This window comes from Dendrobium catenatum, unplaced genomic scaffold, assembly GCF_001605985.2.
Source record: "Dendrobium catenatum unplaced genomic scaffold, ASM160598v2 fragScaff_scaffold_1446, whole genome shotgun sequence".
Lineage (NCBI taxonomy): Eukaryota > Viridiplantae > Streptophyta > Magnoliopsida > Asparagales > Orchidaceae > Dendrobium > Dendrobium catenatum.
Window position 1 is genome coordinate 3,423,191 of NW_021319908.1, and position 15,867 is coordinate 3,439,057.

Here is a 15,867-nt window from a genome sequence, read left to right on the forward strand (position 1 = left end):
TGTTGTCTCCAAGAGTAACCTTGCCTCCAGCCCTGGTCTCCAGTAAAATGAATTGATTAGCATCTCCAGTCATGTGTTATATACATCCGCTATCCATGTACCATATGCTCTCATGAGGCCTTTTGTGAGAGCAAGCCTACAAAATCATCAAACGTCAGATTTAGGAACCCAAATATGTTTGGGTCCATTATTAGGGAAAGAAGAATGCAATGCATGCATATTATGCTGTGAATCATGCAAGTTGTGTCTCCACACCCAATGTGTACTATGGTGAATAGTGCAAGTGCATGAAATATGTCCTAACATGCCACATGAAAAACATCTAACACTAGGAAAAGGATTTCTTAATCTATTCGGGTAGTAATGCTTCCTTTTAAAGTTATGTGATGCATGCAATGTTGGTTTGTTATTTTCAAAAGCTTTGAAATTTTCTAATTTCTTAAATTCTTTTTTTAACTCAGCATGAGATGACTTTAAGGAATCATGTGCATCAAATAGTTTAGTATACTTTTTGTTTAATGCATCAAACTAATCAAGTAATGACTTGCGATTTATATCGATTGTAGAATGATCTTTAAGTAAAATTTCAAGCTCTTTTTGCAAATATAAAAACTCCAATTTCAAGCTAGCATGTGATTTCTTAAGTTTCCTATATTATGCATGAATTTGTTCATAAACTTTAAGTAATTGTTCGTAGGTTTGTTCACATACCTCTTCTTGGTCCAACTGACCAAGATGATTGTCTGCCATCAAGCACAAGTTTGTAGTCTCCTCTCCAGCTTTGATCTTAGAGGAGTCTAATGCTGAATCCACCCAGAATGCCTTTTGGAACCTCTTCTTATCCTTTTTGAACATGGGTTTCTCCTTACCCTTCTCCTTGCTAGAGTTAGCTTTAAGTGTAGGATAATTAATTTTAATATGTCCCGACTTCCTGCTTTCAAAGTAGATCATATCTTTAGAACTCTTATAATTTTTGCTACCCTTCTTTATTCTTTTTTTGATGGTTCTTATGTTTTTTTTAGAAAATTTTTGAATTGCCTCGTGATGAAGGCAACATCCTCACTTTCAGGCTAGAAAGAATCAGTATCCGTATTGTTGGCCTTCAACGCCACAATTTTCTTCTTCTTTTTCTCACCTACATCAAGATTTCTTGTATTCACCCCTTGCTCGTAAGCAATGAGTGATCCAAGCAAATTATCAATAGAATAAGTATTCAAATCTTTGTATTCATAAATTATAATTATCTAAGAATCAAAAGAAAAAGGTAAGCATCTCAAAATTTTATTTACTTTTTCATAATTAGCTAGCTCTCTTCCTAAAGCTTGCAATAAGATGATAATTTGAGTAAACCTAGTATACTGTCAGAAATTGATTCAGAATGTTTCATACGAATAAGTTCGTAGTCATGCAACAAAATATTCAACCTAGATTGCTTAACTTCATTGGTTCCTTCATAAGTAACGCACAATCTATCCCAATTTTCTTTACCAGTTGCACAATTTAAAACACATATATATTCTTCAGATTTTAAAGCATTGAAAAAATAATTCAATCATTTCACATTAAGTTGTGCTAAATCTCTTTCATCAAAATTACATTCAGTAAAAGTAAGTTTAGTTTTATTTCCATTAATTTCACGAGAAGGAGGTCTATAACATTCTTTAACAAGCATCCACATGCGATAGTCAATCATTTGTAAAAAAGTAAACATGTGAGTTTTCCAAAAATAAAAATAAATATTATCAAATAAAGGTCAAAGGTGGTCGGGTAATGGAATACCCTTCTGTAGTATTACGATTGTCGGAGGTAGCCATGGATCGAAATTCAAAACTTTTCAAAAACTCGATTTTATGAATACCGCTCTAATACCACCTGAAAGTTTGTTAGGGATGTTAATCCCTTATGAACTAGCCCAAGCTAATCAAGAGGGGGGGAGTGAATTGTATTTTAAAAAATCTTTCAATCAAAAACAAGATCTTAACCAAACCAAATTTACCACAAAAAAATTTAACATACGAAAATTAAATGTTAAAAAAGCAGTTGAAAAGAACACATAAATTTATAGTGGTTCGGTCAACTTGACCTATGTCCACTCCCCGGAGGCACCCTGAGAGTATTGAACTAAACTCAGTGACTCTCCTTTTGCTCCCACAACAAGACGGAGAAGCCTATACAAAACCTCCTTTCCATCAACACTGGTGAGACAGAGAACCCAACTCCTTTTCCTTCCTCCTGAAGAAGGTAGAGAACCTTAATTAATTATTGAAGTGGACCTCTCTCGAACCTCTAAGAATATGGAATGACGAACGGAGATCACAAATTAGATCCTTACTTGGAGCAAACTTTGTAAAACCCCTCACAAACTCCCCCTCACATGATCCTCTCTCTCTCCTTCCCTGTCTCTCTCTCTCTCCCTATCCTCTAGGCTCTCTCAGGTCAAGATAGTAGCAAAAGATGTTTTTTTTTTTAGTAGAACAAGAGCTCTTAAATAGAAGAGTTTTGGAATAGCTCTTAATTTAAATAAACTGACTTTATCATCCAGGATGATATAAGCATTATCTTGGATAATCAACTTAAATTTTGCTCAATCTGCCAGGATGGTTTGGGATTATCAGAAGATTCTTATTCAAATCATCCAGGCCGATAGGATATCATCCTCTATGATTAGTACAAATCTTTGAATATCATCCAGATAATTGCACTGGATTGATGTCTGGATGATGAAAAAATAGCTTGATCATCCAGGCTGATCTCACAATCATTCTGGATGATTAGTTCAAAGATGTGAAAATTATCATGAGCATCGCTCTGAATATCAGCTAGCTGATGTTGAACATCCAGGAACAATTAAGGTTTTTTGAACTGATTGTCCTGACCGATCCTGCAATCATCCAAGATGATTTGATCTATTAATCAAACCTTAATTTCTTTCTTTAATAACCAGATTAATTTAGTCAAAATTGTGTTTCACCATTCAGGACAATGTCCATAAATAAATAATACCTAAATAGATCTGGCCGTTGATTCTTTTTTAGTTGAGCCTATCATCCCAGTTGAAACAAATATCATCCAAGATGATGTGCTTAATGACGGCTGCCATAACCAAGATGCCCTAACTAGGGTTTCTATTTTTAATTGATCATCCAAGCAGATTTATGGATCATCTCAAATGATGTGATCAAAAATAGAAAACTCTAAAATCAGACAAAAATTTTCCCCCATGTGTAAGTGTGCAAGGTTACTTAGCATCAGGAATCACATTGTTTATAATAGACTCAAGAAAGGGAAAAGTTTATAAACTAACTCAGGCTGAAACTACCCAATCTTGAGGTGGTTCAGATTGCAGTTTGATCTTATGGACCTGAAATGTTAGTAAGCAAGGTAGTCGTATAGAAACAGAAGTGTTTGATATCATCAAATTTATACTCCCTAAAAGCATATTCACAATAATTTATAGTAGTTTGGTCCAACTTGACATACGTCCACTCATCAAATGCACCCTCTGAGTATTACACTGAACCTTTAGTGACTCTCCTTTAGCCCCCATAGCTAGGTAGAAAGGCCCTTATAAAATCACTTTCACCTTCCCTGGTGCCGTGGAGTAGCCAGGTTTTCTGACACCAAAGATATCTTCTTTTTCCCAAAACTTTCCTCAAGAAGAAGCTTAAATTCGATGGTACTAATGTACAAGCTTGCCGAAGCAACTGTGTAAAACCCCCTCCACACTCCCTTGAAACCCCCTCCAAGGATCTTCTCCCTCTCCTAAACTCCTCCCTTTCCTCTCTCCCTTTCAAGTCCTCACTTCAAGTTTTCTCCAGAAGAATGAAGCTTCAATTGCTACCAAAGACACTTATTAAGTGCCTTAACAAAGCTTAACTAGAGGGCTTTATAAAACCTTAAAAATTAATCTTAGTGGCAAATATCATCCAGGATGATCAAAGGATCAATCCGTATAATGTGCTTAAAAATAGTGCTTCAGAAAATCCTAAAAACTCAATTATGGAGTGAAATATCATCCTAGACGATCACACGATCGTCTAGTATAATGTGTAGAACTTAACTAGATAGTTTCAGATGATATAAAGATAGTCCAAGATGATCAATTCAAATTTGTACAGATTATCATGGATGATATTGTGGATCATCCTAGATAATAAGAAGAAAAATTATAATATTTCATCTTGGACGATTTAGGAAAATCTAGTATATTAGCAAAACATCATACGGTATAATATATAGATCATCGAGGGTAATCACATTGAATAATTTAACCATAATAAATCTCCTAATCACGTGATCAATTTAGGCATGATTTGTATGTATCAACCAGAATGATACAGATTGTCCAGGATGATTAGAACAAAAATTGAATCTTAAAACCTTACCTAAATTATCATTGGCGGCTATTTTCCAAGATCATAAAGGATCATCCTGGAAGATCTAAAATTATCCTGTATGATTAGTTCACTAAGCTGATCATCCATGAAGATCTAAATTAGTTTAAAACATGAACGTCTATTTTTGACTATTTCTCACTCCCCTTAGTATGTTTGTGCAAGGTCACCAAGTAAGCATACACCATTACAATACTTGACTCAAGAAATCAAAATTACATCAATGAATATTACTGATGCTTTATAGTATAACCTACTTCAACCCAATCTTGAGCTCTAATTCTTTATTTGATGTTTCAAGGTGTTCCTGAAATGTTAGCATACACCCAAACAAAAATATATTGCAAATATAGGTAGACAACAGGATGTGAGCCACAATATTTGTTATTATCAAAAACATAAACTCATAAGCTAGAATTGCAATAAGTATTAAGAGGAATATTCAAAATTTGATGAATAATAAATTCAAGATTACATTAACAAGGTTGTCATAATTCTAACAATTATCAGAATGTAAGAAATTCACCTTAACCACCATATTGGAAGAAGAGTTAGTAAGGCAGTCAATAGATTGACCCCCCAGCCAACGATCTTGCCAAAAGAAAATATCACCACCACCAAGCCACCAAAAGAGAAAGGGCTCAATAACCCATTTAATTTTTCACAATCTTTTCCACACCTTAGAGTCACCTTGATTAAATTAATAAGTTGTCGAATGTTTAGCCGCACAATACTTAGCAAATGTAAACTTAGCCAAAAAGTTCTCTTTAGAATGAAAATTGTATAATAACTTGAAGGAGAAAACATAAGCCAAATCATTCATACTCTTAAAAAATAAAGCCCCTAATCCAAGACAGCAGAATACTTACCCAAGGAGACCAAATAATTTTTGAGTTTGTTCTAGCCCTTTTCTAGAATTTTTTTTAAAAAAAGTTTATCAATCCTATTGCAAACAGCCTGAATAGGAAGAAGAGATTGAAAAACATAAACGAACAAAGAATACATGACACTATGGATAAAAATAAGACGACCCCCAAAGCTCAGGAAATTAGAAATGCATGACAAAAGTTTGTTCTGTACATTTGTAGTTAAATCATCAAAAAGAAATGTCTACTTTTCTCCTTTAAAACGAGGGACCCCAAGGTACTTAATAGGAAAATTACCACGCACAAAATAAGTACCATTCTTAATTTCCAAAAGACAATCACTAGGCACATTCTTGGAAGGAATAAAGCAGCACTTAAGTTTAATCAATAAAAGACCACTAAACATTTCAAAACAATTAAAGAAGTCCATAAGTTTGTTAATCCTTTTAATAGAAGCATTAGTAAAATTAATAAAATCATCTGCAAAGCAAATATGAGAAATAGGAAAGCCCCCCAAAGTTCTGAAATAGAGGCTAGGAGAATTTTCAAAGGGATGAGCAAGACCTATATATAAATAATTGATAACAATAATAAAATGAGCATGTGATATAGGATCACCCAGTCTAAGACCACGAGAAGATTTAAAAAAATAATTACTTTTACCATTATCAATGATTGAAAAGAAAGAATCCTCAATGCAATTCTTAGGTTAATAAAATTCATGTCAAAACAAAAAAAAAATATTGTAAAGGAATTCCCAATCAATGTTATCATAAGCCTTGGCAATACCAAATTTTAAAATCATGTTGCCACCTCTCACCTTAACATCTAGATTTTGAAAAAATTCTTGGGCCAGAAGATTATTATCAGTAATGCCTCTCCCTTTAACAAACCCCATTTGATGAGGCGAGACAAATTTAGGTAAGAAAATGGTTAAATGATTCATAAAATTTTGGAGAGAAATTTATTACAAAAAGTGCATATACTAATAGGTCTAAAATCATTTCATTTGCTAACTTGGTTATTTTTTGGAATAAGCATGATAGTGGTAGAGGTAAAGAACATAGGAATAGAATTACCAGCAAAAAATCATTAACAGTAGAGTAAAGATCATTACTAATAATTTGCCACATTTATTGAAAGAATTTAGTTGTGAAACCATACAACCTAGCCACAGAATCACCATTCATGCCATGAACAATCTCTTTAACCTCCTTAAGAGTAGGGGTTTAGAAAGAAATTAGGATAGGACAGTATCTAGGTTATCAATATAAGTAGGTCTAAAATCATTATTAAGATATTTTTTAAATGATTAACAACAAGATTAGCAATTTCCAAACCATCCATAGAAATAAAGCCATCATAACGATTAATTTTATGAATATAACTTTTAGCATGTTTCCTCTTAACCAAAGCATGAAAATATTTTATATTGTCATCACCTTCAACAAGATGTTTTGAAACCACTTTTTGTTTCCAAAAAATCTCCTCCTAAGCTTGTAATTTTAAAGATTATCCTTAGCATCTCTCAAAAGGCTAAAATTATCATCAGGAGTAAGCTGATATTGAGACTCAATAGTGTTCACATACTATTAAGCTTTTAAGTAATTAGAAAAAAGGTTTTTAAAAATATTATGATTCCACCAATTTAAAACTTGAATAAGCCTTTTAAGATTAAACCAAAACCTCCTCATACAAAAGATAAAGTTATTTGGATGTAAAAGGGCATGCCAATTTTCCTTAACCAAGTCCATAAAGGAATCAAGGAGCAACAACATATTTTGAAATCTAAATTGAGATGGAGAATTAATGTGCCTAGTATTAAGAGAAATAAGTAAGGGAGAGATATCAGAAAGAGTCCTGCTTAGATGTTCAATAGTTGTAGAGTTAAAAACATGAAGCTAGCAATCATTAAACAAAACCCAATCCATTATTTGGCATAAGTGACCATGGTTCCAAGTGAACTTATTACCAAAGAAGCCAATATCCAATAAATTACATTCCATAATCATGTTATTAAAATTCTCCATAAATTGATAGATTGAAGAAGAGCCCCCTAAATGTTTAGAAGGAGTAGAGATAGTATTAAAATCTACTCCAACAAGCTAATGCACTCTATAACTACTATGAAAGTGAATTAATTGCTCCCATAACACTTTTCTCAAATAACAAGAAGAAGCAGCATAAACAAAGGAAGAATAACTGTATAAATTTAAAACATCGATATTATAATGTAAAACTTGAGTGAAATCTCCAAAAAATATAAAAATGAACAAGGTACTTCTAATGCACCGAAATTTTATTAGCAATAATAGAATTAACATATTTAAAAATGAAATATCTAGTCGTGCCACTTAACTTAGAATAGGAAATAAAAGGTTCTAATAAATCAAGAATAGAAACATTATAAATGTGACTTAAATTGTTAACACGTAACTTAGAGGAGGGACATTCAATGCCCCTATCATTCCAAATGATATTGTTAAACATAAAAAAGGGTTAATGATTATTATGTGATCTAGTGGTTCTATAAGTTTGTAAAATAATATTCTTTTTTTTTTCCTCCCTATACTAGTCTTAAAATTGATATAACTAGTATCATTATCATCTTTTGCAGAACATTAAGCCATAATAATGATGTCTTCTGTATCAGTAAGGGCATCACTATGGTATTAGGTGTTTAAGGGGAAATTACTAATATTTTTCATACCAACCTATCTGTTATCCCAAGGAAGATCACCCTCCTCGAAAAAAGAACCTTATCCTTCACAAGTTTTGTTACTCAGCTCATTTTCAACATTAGTCTCTACATCACTATTAAGACTAGCCACCTGATCATTCACAATAATATGAGAATGCAGCTTTTTAGTGCAATTAGCATTTAATAACACCACCTCCATATGATACAAATTTTGATTAATAGCACAAGGATTAGAAGAAAAAAGAAGGTACATTATTTATATTAGAAGTGTTAACAAACTTTTATTCATCCATATTCTGTGAGTCACAATGTAAAATTAGAGATCGGCTTGATATTATCCATCTAACCAACAAGAAGATCAACAACATTAGAGGGAATCAATTTAATCTAAGGTATATTTGGCTGTATAGCTTCTACAACATTATCCTAAACGTTAGAAAACATTACCCTCCCTAGTAACAGGAATTAGAAGGATAATTTCATGATTAATCAAAAGAACATCCTTTCAAATAGATTGTTTGGAAGACCCTTTTCCCTCTGAAGATGAAGACGAAGTTTGTAACACTCATTTAAACCGTGCCCACACATCTTACATTAATAGCAAAAAAAGGTAAAATTTCAAATTCAACTTTATGGAAAAATCTAATCAATTCAAATCCAATCCAAATCTCATTAGGATGGTTTTTTGAGATATCCAACTCAACTAAAACATGGGCCTCAAATGGACGAGATACAAAATTTGTTGGTTGATCCATCTCTAAGGGCCTACCAAGAGTTGAATCTAAGCCAAATAGAATCTATTATTGATTGGGGAAGGAGATCCACATAGGGGAAATATGAGATTCCTCATAGACATCAAAATCTTGTGTCTATTTTAATAATCTTATTTGGTGAGCTTGAATATAGTAAGATCTTCTTAAAAAAATATAATTATAATACAAATCATTACTCAATTGAATCACAACATGTATTGGATAAAGTAAACCATTATGAAAAGATCCCAAAAGCTTCAGGTTAATGAAGAACATGCAAATATAATCCTGATTCAAATGCCTTAGAAGAAATTTTTTGACTAAAGTGAGGGCAAAGGGAGAAGAAAGTTTCAACACCACAGAATTATCAAACATAAAATCAAGACAACCCTTAAATGAAGTATGTACAAATTGAAGCTTAAAAGAAGAAGAAAAAGAAGAGCCGGAAAGAACGTCCTTCGAAGAATGAGACTTGCAATTAGGAATCGTAGCATTCAGTGTGATGGATGACAACAGAGTCATCATTGCCCAAAAAAGAAACCCAAAAAAATTATTAGAATAAAGTACAAAACCAACATAAAAATAAAGGATGAACAAAACAAGGCAAATTTTTTTTGAAAAACCAGCCCAGGAGCAACCAGCGAGAAGCTCAGACAGAAGAACCCTAGATCGCCAGCAAAACACTAGAGAGCTAGGAATGAGTTTTTTCTACAGTATATCTATATGGTTATATTTCTTAAATATACTAAGTTTTAATAGTTTGAAATTATTTAAAATTGAATTTATTTTCTTAAGGTCATTAAAGGTTGGTGTGAATTAAAGTTTTATATTTTATGGAAGCTTTGATTTTTTTTAAAATATTTTTTATTATTAATGTTCTATGCATTTAGATTTTAAAGAATGTTGCCCTCCAAAACATCTAAGTGCTAGAAGTCATTGATTAGTAAGTCTTAGGCTCATATTTTTAAAGTTATAAATCCTTAAAAAATGGGGAAAGGTAGGTTGTGTTTCAACTTAGATTTTAAGACTATGTTTTTTATATCTTGTGAGTCTTTAATAAAACAAAAATATTATTGTGTTGATTATTATTTCTGCTAACATACATTGGATATATTTTCTATGTTTTCTTTGTGTACTAACATTTCAGGTAAATCATACTCCAGACTGCCGAAGAATTCAAGATAGATTAGATTAAGGGTTTCTTGTAATAAAGTCTATACTTTTTCTTTTTTTCTTGAGTCTGAGCTAGGGTGATTTTAATTCGGTAATCGTGCAAACACACTTGTGTGTGAATCATAATTTAATTTTTTAAAACTAATCATACTATATGATTTTCAAATTTTATTGGACAATTTTCCATTATAGTTTCTCCATAATGGAGTTAATTAAATCATGCCTTAAGAAATTTTATTTGATCTATTTGTATTGTATGATGTTTGATACATACAGATGATGTCCAAAAAATGAATCAGGTGCATACCAGTTCATCACATATGAACACATAAATTTTTTGAATAGTTTATACTATATAAAATTGGATTTGTATAGACAATGTCCAGAGTATGAAATGGGTATGTACCAGATTTTCCCATACAAATACATCAATTTTTGAATGGTTCATACAGTATGATGTTGGGTTTCTATAAATGATATCTAGAGTATGAAAAGTATTTATCCATGTTCATACCAAGCAAAGCATTTTTTTATTTAACAAGTCATACAGTATGTTATAGGGTTCATACAAACGACGACTAATGTATGAAATGGGTTCATACATAATTATACCACCTATTTAGTTTAGAACTATTCTTATAGTACGATGTCGTTTCATACAAATGACTGATAGAGTAATAAATCAGGTTTATATAAGCTCGTATATGGAATTTTGAATTATTTGTAAGTATGATTGGTGATTGTATTGTAAGATATGAGTACCTTCGACATGAAATTTTTAATTTTCTGGATGATTTTTTCTTGTCTTTTATATATAAGGGTCCTAAAAATTGACACTCTAATCTTCTATAGTTTTCACTTTGATTTTCTTTGAAGAGTGAAAAAGAGAGTGTTAAGTAGTGAAGATTGAGAGATATTTTTTAGAGAAATTTTTGAGGGGATTCATAAGGTTACTCAAATGTAAGGATCTCTTCCTTGTTCTTCAAGTTTCTCCAAACATTTTTTATGGATTTTGAGAGAAGACTTTCAAAAAAGATCTAGGTACTCTACTGTCACCAGTAGGGTAAAAAAAGATGTTGGTTCTCTACCATATCTAGGAGGGTGAGAAATAATATTGGTACTCTATCATCACCAGGAGGGTGAGAAAGGATGTTGCTACTCTGCAATCATAAGGAGGGTGAGTAAGTAGTTAGAACTTTGCCACACAGGGTTAGTGGAAGAGAGGTTGTTGTAAGGGCTTCTTCAATTTATTGTGGGAGAAAATGGAGAATCACTTTGATATAGTGCATTACCTGAAGGAGTCTTCAGGAAGTGGACGTAGATCTAGTTGGACCAAACCACCATAAAATTTGGTGTTCTTCTGTCTTTACTTTTTAATTGCATTTTTATTTTTGTGAATTTGAGTTTCTTATGGTTTAAAAATATTTTTGTGAAAATTTAATTATTGTGCTAAAAAACTTAAATTGGTTTTCTAAATTTCCAAGAGAATTTTTTAAATTACCAATTCAACCCCTCTTGGTTATCCTTCGGACAATTGTGTTAGGTCTTAAAAACTATTCGAACATTCAAGTTGCATAAAGACTTTCATTTTCATTAGTTGTTTTAGTCCTTAAAATTCATATAATCCAGCACACATTTGCCCTCTTAAAAGTAGTGAATAATAAGAGTATAAAAGCTTCAATGTTTTAGTGCTTTATTTTATAATTTAATATTCATTTCAGTTGAATATCATTTTTTTTAAAATAGAGCTATGAGGTTTATTTCACCCTCATCTAAGCTCACATAAAAGGCTCGTAAGCCTTGGTTCCTTTATAATTACATTTTTTATATAGCTTTATTGTTGCTTGTTTATTTTGAATAATTAGATTTATTAATTACAAATTTATATTATGTATAATTTAGTGCTTCAATTTTGTTAATTTATTCATAGCATTGTTAGAACGGACATGAGGATGAAGGCGTCCTTAAGACATATTTCTTTGCAGATCGAGCTTTTCAAACTAAAAAACATTAATAATAGACTATAAAGTGTGATTATGGTTCATCTGATTTAATTCATTATGGTAATGATTTTTTGAATTTAATCATTTAATAAAATTTTGAATTTATTGAAATATTTAATGAATTTTGTTTGACAATTATTGATAGTTTGATTTACATAAATTATTATAAGTTTTATATTTTTCGTAAATACTAGACCTAATTACATGTTCATTACTATTAAGTGTGTGTTAATAATGTTTTCGTACAATTAGATATGATTTTAGCAGATTCAATATATTTTAAAGAATTAAATTTGACTAAATTTACATTTTTATATTTACATTAAATTCTTAATGTTTTAAATATTTCATTAAAGCTAGACCTAATTATAAGTCTAATGCATTTGATTTTTTGTTAATTGGAATTTTTTTAATTATTTATGAATTTTTCAAGTTTAGATCTTTTAATGAATATAATTATTTATTTAACTATGGGGATTTTTTATTTTATAGACGATCAATCCCAAACCTGTTAAAATCTTTTTCCAAATGCCACTGATGACTTTTAGCGATGATTATAAGTGTTTAAATTATTTGTAAATTTTTATTATTTTTAATTATTTAATTTAAATAAATAAAAAAAATTTATTTTTTTTAATTTAAATGAATTTCAAGGGGATTTAGTTTTTCTAGATTAATTATTTAATTCTAATCAACTTAAATATTACAATTTATTTTTCATATTTATTTTAGATTTACTATTGATTTATGAAAATATTGGGTCAATTATTTGCATCAATCTTTGGTTCACTAATTTACATACAAAATAAACAAAATAGAGTGAAATTGGAAAGATAGGTTTACTTAAACATGTGCATCAAACCTCATGAATTTAGATTCAACAAAGCCTTCCCATGTATTATAAAGAATCATGAAGGTTGAATGCATCTAAACCTTTTACAATTTAATATGAGCAATATATTAATTAGGATTAGGTGTAATCAATGACATTCTAACCATTGCGTAAAAATAAAATGCCTCACAAAAACCAAGCACTAATTATGTGTGAATTTAGTATTATGAATTTCTAAAGTTTTAGGTCAAATCAAGACCGATAACTTTGATAATTTAATTCACCAATATCCATTAATCTCCAAGGCTAAAAAAAATAGAGTATGTCACACACATACCCAAATATATATTTTCCAAATTTGAGCTCCATTAGACGACTTGTTATGGTGTTATTAAATAATTTTAATGGGTAGCCAAAGCTATATTACAATCTAAGAAATGTTGAAAATCCTCTAAAATTAATTTTAAAATATAATTGAGCTCCATACAGTTTCAATCATCCCATGCTCTTAAAATAATAATAAAAAAAAGATTTATTATGGATTTTTAATGTTATAAATTTTTAAAACTTTTTAAATCCATTTTTAATAAAAAAATTTAGCTATGGACATTGATTTGAATGGAGGAAAAAAATGATTGGGAGAAACTTTCATGGGATTCCAATCATTACACAGTTGCCTTCTACACATATTGACCAAAGATTGATGTTGCAATTTCCATTTAACCACGTAGGCTGTGTAATAGCCATCTAATCTAACACCATTTAAATTATATGGTTCTAATGGAGTTGGACAGGAGATCTAATTGAAGGATCTAAAGAATGGCTTAATCAAACAACTCAATATCTAGATCTTCGTCACTGAAAGTAAAATTAATGACTTAAATTGAGACAAGTTCAAGCATTTAAAATTTCAAATAGGAATTAAAAAAAAATACTAACTTTTTATATACTCCTCCAAATTCAACAAAAATTGAAACACTTCTTCAATACACTTCGATTAAGAGTGGGCAAGGGTTTGTTTGCTTTGAAAAGTAATTTTGAAAGTAATATTGGAAATATATTTTAGTATTAGGATTTGAAAATACCTCAATCCATAAGGAAAAAATCCTATGAAGTTACAATCAATGGATTCCTATAGTGGTCCTCTTGATATTTCTTGAAAACATTAAAGCATGAATTCATTCGATGTTGAGCTGTTAGTGTGGGATGATTTCCTCCCTCTTTTCTAGCTTATACTTTAATTGAAGAGATCTAGAGCTTGAGTGGGTCGGGGAATACTTGAGGGAGACATAGGGAGTTCCTATGAAGCTAAGGAATGAGATTGTTCAACTCATCCATTAGAAAGTTTAGGGCATTTAAAAAAGATATAATTTTGATTCATGGGCCAAAATATTGCCACCAAAGCAGCGACCAACTATCTGTTTAGTTGGGGACTATCCAATTAGATGCAATGGAAAGTTCTTAAGAGTTTGAGCTCCTTTATATAGCTGGCTAGTTATTTTGGATTGAATAAATCATTAATTGGAGATTATTTGGTGGAATCTTGCAACATATGTTTTGGACATAGTTAGAGCTTGACAAGACATGCATGATACACTTTCTAGAACATAATTAAAATTTTTTTCCAATCACCAATTTGGGATGGGTTAGTAAACGGATAAGATTTTGGGTTTTAGAGTGTTTTTGGTTAAGCTTGCTATGTTTGATGCATGGGGACAATGAAAGTTTGGGTAGGTTGTTAAAACTAAAGGAACTAGCCTGAGACTAACAAAGACGGCAGGCGGGGGGGGAGGGAATTATTTATTTAAAAGTTTTAAACTAAAAGAAAGAACCTTAATCCCTTTAATATGGAAGCAAACAAAAATTATGATAATAAAAATTAAATGATTCTCAACCACATAGTAAACAAAAAAAAATAAAAGTGTGGAATAATAAAAACAAAACACACAAAGATTTATAGTTTTTTGATCTAACCTGACCTACATCCACTCCCTGAAACCTCCCTTTTTAGTTATTGCATTAAAAGTTATGTCTCGTATTTTGCTCCCACAGCAAGATGGAGAAACCATTACAAAATCTTTTTAAAAAATATCTCCCTCTCTTCACTATCCCAAATCTCTCCTTTGCACCTCTTTTCTCTCTCGCAAAAACACTTAGCAACTAAAGACTCTCAAATAAGACAATATAAGAGTTTAAATATAGAGCATCCAGAAAAGCCCTAATTTTCAATATAGCACTTTTGATATTTTAGTTTGGTCAAATTTTGTACAATATAAGGTTACATAGCTTTAGGATCCACCACAATGTATATTTGACCCAAGAAAGGTAAAAAGTACAAAAAGGCTAAAAAATACTTACTATTCCTAGTATACATAGTCAAGTGTTGATCAAGCATTTAGGTGAGCTGTGATCCTGAAATGTTAATAAGCAGGCCAAGATTGGTATGCAACAGATTGAATTAGCATAGTGAAAAATCCAATTATATTTATTATCATCAAAATCATAAGACTTGGGTCAATAATTATAATAATCTCTACCTTTTTTATGATGATAAATATTGTTAGTTTATGATTCAAGAGAGTTTTTATATTCCCTAACAACCCCCTTGCTAAGTAAAATTTTCAAAAATAGGGGAGTTGTAATTTTTTTTTTAATTTTGAAAGTAAAATTAAACCAAAACAACATACAATGAGAGAATACATAATTTGAAAAGATAAATGTAGAATTGAATATTTTAAAGAAAACTAAAAGGTACAAAAACATGCCACTCCCCCTTTTAAAATCACAAAAAGAGGAGGAAATAACTTTAAATTAATAATAAACTACAAAATAAGAAAAGTACATAGATCATAAAATAGAAAAGAAAAGAAAATAAAGAATGATCCTCCTCATATGGTGGTATAGGATTTGGTGGCTAGAAGTACTACGAAAAGAGGTAAATTGGTTTGCAAACTATATAATATCCCGATCATGCTGCTGTTGTTGCTAGGCTACGTACTAATTGAAATGAGCTAAGTCAAGCTCATGTTATTGTTGTTTCTCAGCTACATAAGTATCAAAGTTAAGTTACCATTTATTAAATTTTCTATACCGGCTAATCAAACTAAGGTTGTTTATGGATAGGAGTGTTGACCTCATTTTTGTAT